Below are 12,920 nucleotides of genomic sequence, written 5' to 3' on the forward strand. Positions count from 1 at the left end.
ATCCGCAAACAGATTTTTCCTAAGTCTCACCGTTTCTAAGATAACTAGTAGTGCAATCAAGCCGGTTCACAAACCGAAAATGGGGCTCGGTGGGGCTCGCCAAACCTCAAAAACTCACTTTCTCTCCACGTTCCGCGCCTTATTTATTGCGCTGACGATGTTTCACAGCGTAGAAAACAGCACCAAAACATCAAAAACTCATTTTGATTATTTGGAGCTCACCAAAACCTCAAAAACTTATTTTTATTAATTGAGGTTTACCAAACCTCAAAAACTCTTATTTTCTCTCTATGTTCAGCGCCTCATTTATTGCGCTGACACAACGTGATGAGTAAATAATGCAGTTTCTTATTCTTGAAGGATGAATGCACCTTATCGTAATTTTCCAAGCCCCGGTCAAATGTTTGTATATCGTGACCTTTGTAAACCTCTCTCTCGGGAACGATGTGCCACACACATGCGCGTGCACGCCTATATTGTGACGCAAACAAACAAACAAATAATATTTTTTTAAGATTTCTGGCCCCTAACCCCACTTCCGGTCGCTATTTTGGATTTCCGAGCATAGGTTCTATTCATATTTTACTTACATATAGGCGTACGTGATGAATTAGCAAACAGATTTGTCCTAAGTTTTACCGTTTCCAAGATAACCCCATTTCCGGTCGCTATTTTGGATTTCCGAACATAGGTTCTATTCATATTTTTACTCACGTATAGGTGTACGTGATGAATCACCAAACAGATTCTTCCTAAGTTTTACCGTTTCCAAGATAACCCCACTTCCGGTCGCTATTTTGGATTTCCGACCATAGGTTCTATTTATATTTTACTTACATATAGGCGTACGTGATGAATCCGCAAACAGATTTTTCCTAAGTCTTACTGTTTCTAAGATAATTCTACTTCCGGTCGCCATTTTGGATTTCCGAACATAGGTTCTATTCACATTTTACTCATGTATAGGCGTACGTGATGAATCTGCAAACAGATTTTTCCTAAGCCATGAATTGGAGGGTTCTATGGCAACCTATATTAATTCTCGTAAGAGAACAGAAAACGCACACACACACAAAAAAAAAAAAAACAATACTGTGGTCACTACAACAAATAGTCTTCTTCAACCCCTATCCAACAAACCAAAAAAAAAAATCATCATCCTAACTAGAACCATGTAACTAACATTGTGATGACTCATATTAAATACCTCTTAATTGTATTACTTATAAGGGTATACTATTGCACAACGTTTTTGCAACAAGTTATTACGTAACATTGTGATGACTCATATCTAATGCTCTTTGTTGTATTAACTATAAGGGAGTAAACTATTACACAACATGTTGCAACAAGTTATGACGTAATGTGATGAGTCATATCTAACGTGGCGTCTTCTGATTGGTTAATTATTACAGGTGTTTTCAATACGGTCCGTGCTTTTATTATATAAGACGGCATACACTGCAGATCAGTCAGTCTCGTGAGAGCAGCCGAAGAGTACGGACGTCCTGTTGCAGTGCTTCTTGTTTTTGTAAAAAAAATAGGTATTTAATTTTTTTTTGAAGCTACATACCATCTATTATTTCAAGTTCAAAGGTGTTTCACGTGGTTTTTCATAGTAATTTCGACCAGATTGAATTTTGACGTGATCGTGCATTTTCTATTTCACCTCAAGAAATTCTATATAAATAACATACCTGAAAATTGTATCGCTATATACTAGACTTTTTGATTTCTGTGATTTTCGAAAAAGCAATGGCATCCACCACCAGTTTCAATCGTAAAAATGATAAAACTGAATGTGTTACTTGTGGGAAGCTAATCTCAAGGAACAATTTATCGGTACACAGGGCAAGATGTAGCGAAACAGGTTCGAGAATTAATCGTTCGTCACCTTCTAAGTCTTGTGCTCGATGCGGAAAGATGATCAGCATTACAAATTTAAGTAAACACCTCAAAATTTGCAAACCATCGACCGAACAAGGAACATTGAAAAGAAAAATCGATGATCCAGGAACCGAAGCTTCCACTTCCAAGCAAATTAAATTATCCAATGAACGCAAACCAATTAGATCTGCATTCAACGACCAACTCCAGGATTTTTCAATTAAGTCAGAACCAGGCCGTGACATCCTTAGTTTCTTGGATGAAACGAAAACATCTGTACTAAATATTTTGAAAGATAAACTTGAAAACAACTCTATAAAAGTATACGTTGTTCTGTTTTCCGAATACGAGAAAGTTGATGGCACAACAAGTATTTTTTATCATCGTACAAAAAATCAGACTTTTTATTTTGCTGACGTCGAAAATTTGGACAACTTCTATTATAAAGTTTCCAACGAGCTGGTTAAGAAACATGACGATTTCGAGGCTAAAGGGTCGGGATGGTCTCTGTGTGGAAGTCCTCACACGTTAACCGTTTACGTGAACCAATTCTCGCCTCTTTGTGCATCCAGCTACGTTCCTCTTCCACCGAACATTCAACACAAGAGGGCTGTGTTAAATATACAGAACAGCGATAACAAGTGTTTTCTCTGGTGTGTGTTGGCTGCACTGCATCCTGTTCATTGCAAAAATAATCCAGAACGGATTTATCATTACAAGCAATACGAGTCCGAATTTGAAAGTGTAATGTCTGACATCGAATACCCGGTGACATTGTTGGATATAACAAAGTTTGAAAATTGTGCAGGAAAACGCATCGCTATTAATGTATATTCTTTTACGTCAGATAAATATCTTGTGCACCCCGTCAGGATAAGCGATATCGACGATGACGATGCTCGTGTGATTAATCTTCTTCTAATTTCCAACGAGGATGTTCATCACTATATGCTAATTTGTTCACTATCACGTTTGGTCAGAAGTCAATCAACCAAGCATGCAAACAACATCGAAGTTTGCCCGAGATGCCTAACCACGTTCGAGTACAAAAGTGATATCTTATCATTGTAGAAGGGTTTCATCACGTCGTAATGAAATTCGAACATGTAAAGTTTCGACAAGTCGAGAACCGTTGCGCCAACGTAAATTGGTTTTCTGAATTTCATCAATTTTATATCTAGATTGAAAAGTGCCAAATTCTCGTTGTAAATTTTTCTCGACTTGAATCTAGGATCGGCTATCCACTTCCGACATTTATTCTTATCGGAAATTAATTTCACGTCTACGTGCTTTCTAACATTCTCCATGGTCTTTCCGTACACCGCATTGTTCATTAATTTAAAGAAGTCCTTGTCTAAATCGGAAGTGGCAGCTGTTCTATGTTGTGTGTTAGTTTCTATGTAAGGTCTTAACCACGTGGAATGTTTAAACTTTAGTATTCTTCTAACATTTACTATCTGAACACCCTTCCCAATCAAAAACCGGAGATTCTTGTAGTGGACGACGTATCTCTGTTTAGGGTCCAATGTTAACAAAAGCTTGTCTTGAACCGAGTCGGGTGGACATTTGATTTCGGGAGTCGGAGGCAAATCCGAAAACGTGTCGTGCAGATGATCGGAGAATTGGAGATCTACCTCTGCGAAGAAACCACACTCGCTATCGTCGAAATGAATAATGTCTATCGAAGTGGGATCTAACCATTCGAATCCCCCGTAAGGAAGTTTCTAAACCATGGCATGTCCGTAGAGATTATTAACGTCGGCGTAGAAGATGTAATTCGATACTCGAATAGAATCGTAATCTTCTTTCATGTGTACGTTATTAGCTTTTGCATGTCTCTGTACGCATTGCACCATTCCACCTCGTATCCCTCTTTCGATGAAAAGTAACATGTCAACGTCCGATATCAGTTCCAGCTTGACCTTTGTCTGGAATAACATTGCCGACCACGCTAATCCCGGTAGACTGTAGAAATACGCTGGATCTAATTTATAAATATTCGTTGCCGTTTTCCTGAACGCTTGAAAAACATCCGCGAGTATCGTCACGTCCAGTTTTAAGTATGCGTCGTGGTAGTCTCCGAGTGTCCTACATTCTAATTTCTCCCACATGAGTTGCGCGTGTTGGTATTCTTCTTCCGTGATTCCTTTCTCTCTGAGTCTGCTGTAAAATTCTCTTGGAAGTGGAAGAGCGTCGTCGTTAAATTTAGAATTATCACTAACGTACTCGTAAGGATAAATCCCTTTACGTCTAACGAGTTCTATGTCTACGATGGGAAAACTAGCTCTCGTTATTTTAAATTGATCGTCGATGAGTTTGTTCGCTAAAGCATCCAGACTTGCAGAGAGAAATCTATACGAATCCAGGAAGCGCATCTCGATTGTATTTTTCGTTCCCGGAATCGACACTTGCTTGCTGAGACTAATATAGCGTTCTTCATTCTCGGCCAAGACACCTATACGTTTCGGATCGTAGCCAAGATGTCTCACCAGGTGGTGAAAATCATATCTGCTTCCGTTGTGAAAGAATATGGGGATGAATTTAGGTTTCTGGGTTTTAAGATTGCACGTGTTGCAAATTCCACCTATGTAGTTTCCGCTGAAATGATCGTGGTGGAATATTTTTTTGTTCTCATCAGTGAAACTTTGATCACATACCGGACACACCTCAGTGGAATTGTAATTTTGAAGTTCATTTTCAGTTAAAGGTGCCATCGGTTTTGATGTAAGCAGTACGCTACCAATTACCTCAACCTCCTCCACCATTTTTTCCAGGAAGTGTTCGATTACATTTGGCCCGCGGTATATATATGCTTCATTTATTTTATCACGTCGCACAACAACATAGCCAAAACTATTAGGTTGATGAAGCTGGTACGGCGTTGTGGAGGAAATTTCAGGATCTGGTTCGCAGTAGGAGAGTGGTTTGAGGAACGCCTCGAAATCTGCGACGATGATTGCGGGATGTTCCAACAATGCCTTGTGCATTTTGAATTCTTCAACTTCGTTCGTTTCGGGCATCAACATTCTAGCCGGTCTGTTGTCGCCGCAATAAATGTTATGTTCGGCAAGTTTCTCGATAGCAATTTGACGTCCGGTGTAATTTCAATAATTAAGTTGTTTTCACTCGTCGATCGTGGTTAGGCATCTCGGGCAAACTTCGATGTTGTTTGCATGCTTGGTTGATTGACTTCTGACCAAACGTGATAGTGAACAAATTAGCATATAGTGATGAACATCCTCGTTGGAAATTAGAAGAAGATTAATCACACGAGCATCGTCATCGTCGATATCGCTTATCCTGACGGGGTGCACAAGATATTTATCTGACGTAAAAGAATATACATTAATAGCGATGCGTTTTCCTGCACAATTTTCAAACTTTGTTATATCCAACAATGTCACCGGGTATTCGATGTCAGACATTACACTTTCAAATTCGGACTCGTATTGCTTGTAATGATAAATCCGTTCTGGATTATTTTTGCAATGAACAGGATGCAGTGCAGCCAACACACACCAGAGAAAACACTTGTTATCGCTGTTCTGTATATTTAACACAGCCCTCTTGTGTTGAATGTTCGGTGGAAGAGGAACGTAGCTGGATGCACAAAGAGGCGAGAATTGGTTCACGTAAACGGTTAACGTGTGAGGACTTCCACACAGAGACCATCCCGACCCTTTAGCCTCGAAATCGTCATGTTTCTTAACCAGCTCGTTGGAAACTTTATAATAGAAGTTGTCCAAATTTTCGACGTCAGCAAAATAAAAAGTCTGATTTTTTGTACGATGATAAAAAATACTTGTTGTGCCATCAACTTTCTCGTATTCGGAAAACAGAACAACGTATACTTTTATAGAGTTGTTTTCAAGTTTATCTTTCAAAATATTTAGTACAGATGTTTTCGTTTCATCCAAGAAACTAAGGATGTCACGGCCTGGTTCTGACTTAATTGAAAAATCCTGGAGTTGGTCGTTGAATGCAGATCTAATTGGTTTGCGTTCATTGGATAATTTAATTTGCTTGGAAGTGGAAGCTTCGGTTCCTGGATCATCGATTTTTCTTTTCAATGTTCCTTGTTCGGTCGATGGTTTGCAAATTTTGAGGTGTTTACTTAAATTTGTAATGCTGATCATCTTTCCGCATCGAGCACAAGACTTAGAAGGTGACGAACGATTAATTCTCGAACCTGTTTCGCTACATCTTGCCCTGTGTACCGATAAATTGTTCCTTGAGATTAGCTTCCCACAAGTAACACATTCAGTTTTATCATTTTTACGATTGAAACTGGTGGTGGATGCCATTGCTTTTTCGAAAATCACAGAAATCAAAAAGTCTAGTATATAGCGATACAATTTTCAGGTATGTTATTTATATAGAATTTCTTGAGGTGAAATAGAAAATGCACGATCACGTCAAAATTCAATCTGGTCGAAATTACTATGAAAAACCACGTGAAACACCTTTGAACTTGAAATAATAGATGGTATGTAGCTTCAAAAAAAAATTAAATACCTATTTTTTTTACAAAAACAAGAAGCACTGCAACAGGACGTCCGTACTCTTCGGCTGCTCTCACGAGACTGACTGATCTGCAGTGTATGCCGTCTTATATAATAAAAGCACGGACCGTATTGAAAACACCTGTAATAATTAACCAATCAGAAGACGCCACGTTAGATATGACTCATCACATTACGTCATAACTTGTTGCAACATGTTGTGTAATAGTTTACTCCCTTATAGTTAATACAACAAAGAGCATTAGATATGAGTCATCACAATGTTACGTAATAACTTGTTGCAAAAACGTTGTGCAATAGTATACCCTTATAAGTAATACAATTAAGAGGTATTTAATATGAGTCATCACAATGTTAGTTACATGGTTCTAGTTAGGATGATGATTTTTTTTTTTGGTTTGTTGGATAGGGGTTGAAGAAGACTATTTGTTGTAGTGACCACAGTATTGTTTTTTTTTTTTGTGTGTGTGTGTGCGTTTTCTGTTCTCTTACGAGAATTAATATAGGTTGCCATAGAACCCTCCAATTCATGGCTTAGGAAAAATCTGTTTGCAGATTCATCACGTACGCCTATACATGAGTAAAATGTGAATAGAACCTATGTTCGGAAATCCAAAATGGCGACCGGAAGTAGAATTATCTTAGAAACAGTAAGACTTAGGAAAAATCTGTTTGCGGATTCATCACGTACGCCTATATGTAAGTAAAATATAAATAGAACCTATGGTCGGAAATCCAAAATAGCGACCGGAAGTGGGGTTATCTTGGAAACGGTAAAACTTAGGAAGAATCTGTTTGGTGATTCATCACGTACACCTATACGTGAGTAAAAATATGAATAGAACCTATGTTCGGAAATCCAAAATAGCGACCGGAAATGGGGTTATCTTGGAAACGGTAAAACTTAGGACAAATCTGTTTGCTAATTCATCACGTACGCCTATATGTAAGTAAAATATGAATAGAACCTATGCTCGGAAATCCAAAATAGCGACCGGAAGTGGGGTTAGGGGCCAGAAATCTTAAAAAAATATTATTTGTTTGTTTGTTTGCGTCACAATATAGGCGTGCACGCGCATGTGTGTGGCACATCGTTCCCGAGAGAGAGGTTTACAAAGGTCACGATATACAAACATTTGACCGGGGCTTGGAAAATTACGATAAGGTGCATTCATCCTTCAAGAATAAGAAACTGCATTATTTACTCATCACGTTGTGTCAGCGCAATAAATGAGGCGCTGAACATAGAGAGAAAATAAGAGTTTTTGAGGTTTGGTAAACCTCAATTAATAAAAATAAGTTTTTGAGGTTTTGGTGAGCTCCAAATAATCAAAATGAGTTTTTGATGTTTTGGTGCTGTTTTCTACGCTGTGAAACATCGTCAGCGCAATAAATAAGGCGCGGAACGTGGAGAGAAAGTGAGTTTTTGAGGTTTGGCGAGCCCCACCGAGCCCCATTTTCGGTTTGTGAACCGGCTTGATTGCACTACTAGTTATCTTAGAAACGGTGAGACTTAGGAAAAATCTGTTTGCGGATTCGTCATGTACGCCTATATGTAAGTAAAATATGAATAGAACCTATGCTCGGAAATCCAAAATGGCGACCGGAAGTGGGGTTATCTTTGAAACGGTAAGACTTAGAAAAAATCTGTTTGCGGATTCGTCACGTACGCCTATATGTAAATAAAATATGAATAGAACCTATGTTCGGAAATCCAAAATGGCGACCGGAAGTGGCGTTATCTTGGAAACGGTAAGACTTAGGAGAAATCTGTTTGCGGATTCGTCACGTACGCCTATATGTGAGAAAAAGTATGAATAGAACCTATGCTCGGAAATCGAAAATAGCGACCGGAAATAGGGTTATCTTGGAAACGGCAAGACTTAGAAAAAATATGTTTGCTGATTCATCACGTACACCTATACGTAAGAAAAAAATATGAATAAAACCAATAGTGTTCGGAAGTCATGCAGGTTTGGACGTGACGACGCAGTTCAATAACATAGGTTAGACCAAAAAAAAACCTTGGTGATTTTTTCGAGTAAGCAGCTGGCAACACTGCCAGAAAATGGGGCTCATTGCCTTACGAGACAAGTCCATTAAGGCGAGCCCCACCGAGCCCCATTTTCGGTCCGTGAACTGTCTTTTTGGAACTACTCTAAAGTAGGTCAAAGCACGTAGAGGCTCTCGTGTAGTTTAGCACAAAAAAAAATAAATAGGTTAAGTTATATCACGTAAGATCGTGGCATTCGTACCAAGTACGAGTGGGAAAAAAAAGAAAAATAGGAAATTTTACAAAAACATCGCTAAACGCTAAAACATCGACAAAAATTTGTCAAAATATGTCAAAAACTGATTTTCAATTGATAAAAAAGAGGCTACAAATGCATACCTACCAAGTACGAGTGGGAAAAAAATGAGATGCGGTGAAAATTGCACTGAAAAATCGTCAAACGCTAAAACATCGACAAAAAATTGTCAAAATATGTCAAAAAATGATATTCAATTGATAAAAAAAGAGAATACCTACTAAGTACGACTTTGAAACAACCAATATACACTACTATTATGTTACCAAAAGTAAGCATCTGCGCTTCATTCAGTTATACAAACGAATAAATCGTATCGCAAGAGAAAAAAAATTCACGTCATGATCAAAATCACGCATTGTGTATTCAGATATTAGTTTCCAGTTTCCACCAGTCTCAAATGTATAGGATGGTACGAAACAAAGAACTGAGAAGTTTCGAATTGTACATAAAGCACGGGTCTATCTTGTCGCACAACAGTTTTGCTACCTTGTTCATATATAGGTAGCCTGCCTAACCTAACAACGTAGGCATTTAGCCTAAAATTAAAAAGCCTTCTCCTTTGACGTCAGAACATAAGGTTGCTCACGTATTGTGCGATAAGTGAAACCTGTAAAGCACGGATTAATTGACACAGATTCAATGAAAAGACAAGGTTTTAAACACTTCTAAAAAAAAATTAAAAAATTTGTAAAAAAACAAAGCCGTGTGTTTTAAACACTTTTGTCTTAAACAAGCCAACCCTGAAGGCAGGCACGTATCCGGAAATTCTTTTCGGGGGGGCTAAACATCATTTTTTTTACAGGGGTATAGATAGAACCTCCCAAGGTTTAAGGTCGATGGTGGCGATTCAGTTCCAAAACGGTGGGGGGGAGTGGACAAGAAAAGTTTACTTTCTCTTGGTAGACAAAGGTTAGCATTAAAAAGCCATAGTGCGGGGCCAAAAATGGAGAGAAACTGTCTCCTAAATCTGCCACTGTTTAAACTGCTGTTTTCTTCTTCTTTTCTTTCTTCTTTCAGGACGTGATATCGGGACATTTTTTATCACTCGACTCCTCTGTTGCAATGTACGAACGTTGTGTTTGTGCCAAAACGATCTCAGTATGTGTATGTGTGTCCGTTTCACGAAGCTGTTATGCAATGGACAATCCATTCGAATGTGTTCTCCCAGGTTTGGATATTATCCTTTATGGTGTTGTCGCCTGCCTTCGAAACGTAACCTTAACAAAAATCCTAACTTTCCATCCAGAGCACGACAGGCTGCACAAGCCTGTGTTCCATTTGTGAAATCCTCAATCAACACGTATAGATTGTAGCTTCGGTGTGAAACCTGGTGGGTCAGTCTCATTGTCACCTTGAAACGGCAGCTCTTGTTGACCACAGAAGAAAAATATCTTGTCAAACGGTGAGAATGTTCCTTAGTTTTCTTCTGTCTCCTTTTTCTGAGCTTGTTAATTAAACAGGCAACATCTTGAATTTTGAATTTGAATTTGAATTTAAAATTTTGGGTGCGTCAGCACTAATGCTATTTTGCACCCGTCACATTATACGGGGTCCAGCCACTTATCGTTACACATAACAACTCTAACGTTGCTTAACTAAAATCATAAAATATTCTGACTTTCGTTAAAAGCTGAGGCTGTAAAGGAGCACTCAGCACAAATAAGGACAAAACACAGGACAACACAAACAAAATTATACTGGCCATGGGGCCAGTCGCCAGAGCCTCGTTAGTCTGCAGTCCAGGGTGTACTACGTGGAAATGAGGTTGACTATTGGGTGTACTATGTGGAAGGAGCACCCCTTACACCCCAACAGGCAACATCTTACGGTTGGACATACACAAGAGATGTGCTATGTAGAAATTTGAGCGGAAAATGCAGGCTCCACCAGGCATACCGTGCCATTGCTCTACAGCGGCAGAAAAAGATCAAGCGAAGCCAAGGGTGACTCGGTAGCTCACTTGGTAGAACAAAGAATGGCACGGTATAAGCCAGAGACCCTGGTTTTGGAGTCGGTCGAGTTTGCTTTTTCCGTTAAAATTTCCACATATGCAACATCTTCTTACTTTCTCTTCTCGACATTCATAAAATTTTCGGCCTTCATGGCTGCCCCTTTGTGGTAGTTAGTGTTTGAGTGTTTTTCCAAAACAGTTGACTTAAACCCTTAGTCCCCACTCCCCGTTGCATATATGCAACAAAAAAGTATGTCCCTTGTAGCCGCTGTTGCAGATATGCAACAAACAGCTTTAGATACAATTATCGAGGGTTTTCCACACTTATATTTGTATATTGAGGTTGAAACACTGGCAGTTCGTTCGGGAACAGGTTTTGCAATCGTGTTTACGAAAATTCCAAATCCCCCCTCCTTTCTCGGAATATGTCACGTGTTTGGGCTTTGGGCTCACGTGTTCGCTGGTCAGTTGACAGACACAATAAATGCTTGGTATTTACGATGCTGTTTTCCTCCAAGCTTCCAACGCTGTGATTTAGTACTGATAAGGTACACATTCTTCTTTGTGTTTAGACCTGGTGATCCAGCTGAAGTAGTGGCCGGGGCGGGGGGGGGGTTGTTCAAGGAGAGAGGGCATTGGATGAGGTTTTGCGGTGTCAGCTTTCTGTCGCCTCTATGTTAGAAATGCAATGAAGCTTGACGATAGCCAGCCAGAGGCCAGAAGCGTGAGTCTATCCAGAAGTATAGACAAAACAAACGATTGCAAAGGCCCTTCCCTCCTCTGTTAGGAAAGGCCTCACCTTAAACAGTTCGTATCATATAACAGCTCATCGATTTCCCTAACGCACAATCGTTGCACAATCGTTTCCTTCCGGACATATTTCCACAAAAGGCCGAGTCAACAGGGAAGAAATAGATTCACAGTAGCTACACAAGATGCAAGTGCCAACGAAAAAAAGCAAAAGGTCGGGTTTTCACCCGAAAGTAGCTGGAGAAGAGGGGGCAAACTCCACATTTTTATGTTTTTTTTTCATTGAAATTCGGGGGATGCAGCCCCCGCCCGTAACCCCCCCCCCCCGCGGTTGGGGCATCCAAATTTTACATGATTGCATGCACCGATGTATAACCTGCAAAACAAAAGTTATCCGAAGTAGATTGGTCCCATAGTGCCAGAGTTATTACGATTTTTCTCCATTATGTATACGAATTCAAATTTCGCGCTCAAAGCCTCGGCGACACTGAGCTTACTTTCGTCAGACCGCGCGGCGTACTAAGGATAAAAGTCCTTTTTTAACCCACGAAACTCTCGGACTGTATACACGAAACTGGTCACTAATAAATCGTCACTCAAAATATGACAGTTGTATTATTTGATTAATTTTGTACTCGAGTGTATTGAGGTAGGATCGTCGCTGTGACGTGGTAGACTACCTCAGAGCTCCTCATGCCTCGTGGCTCGAGCGAGGTGGAAAGGGGGCGGGGCTAGCTGTTGAAACGGCAGATCGCTTGACGTCGGACTGGGAATCGAGCAGTGCCTTGACGTTTGTACGGGGTGTAATACCTGTAATTACGTGTTCGTATTGAATAAATAGTAAGTCAAGGAAACTGATTCTTATTACTTCCCGTCGTCATAAGTATGGCGCACGAACAGGAGGACTCGATCGTCTACGTCGTTAGAATCTGGTTGTAGCTGTTAGATGGAAGAATTCAACTTTTTCGTCTGTGATGTTGGGACGTAAGTACTGAACTTTTTCTATGTGGAAAAGAAGAATGACGAATAACTTTATCGCGCTGTGATTGTAGCACCGAAACTATAAAATAGTTGTACTGAATACGGCGACTAAAATTCTTAGCTAGCAGTAACTGAAATTGAAAATGGCTACAAAAAAGGAATTGGAGTTTCTCTTTAAACAATTTGAAGCTAGACTCGCGGAACAAGTTAGTAGTGTTGAAGCTAACGTCAAAGCTGATATTAATAGTGTTGAAGCTAACGTCAAAGCTGATATTAATAGTGTTGAAGCTAATGTCAAAGCTGATATTAACAGTGTTGAAAGGAACGTCAAAGCGGATATTAATAGTGTTGAGGCCAGTGTAAGTAATGTAGGCACCAGTATAGGTCTCTTAAGGCAAGACTTCGAATTATTGGAAGCACGAGTCGAAAAGAAAGTGTCTGATAATTTGGTCGAAACAAAAGAATGCGCCCATGAACTAAAGGAACAAGTGGTCAACTTGAGCACGAAATTGGAAG

Source organism: Lepisma saccharinum (assembly GCF_977018435.1).
Source record: "Lepisma saccharinum chromosome 12 unlocalized genomic scaffold, izLepSacc3.1 SUPER_12_unloc_1, whole genome shotgun sequence".
Lineage (NCBI taxonomy): Eukaryota > Metazoa > Arthropoda > Insecta > Zygentoma > Lepismatidae > Lepisma > Lepisma saccharinum.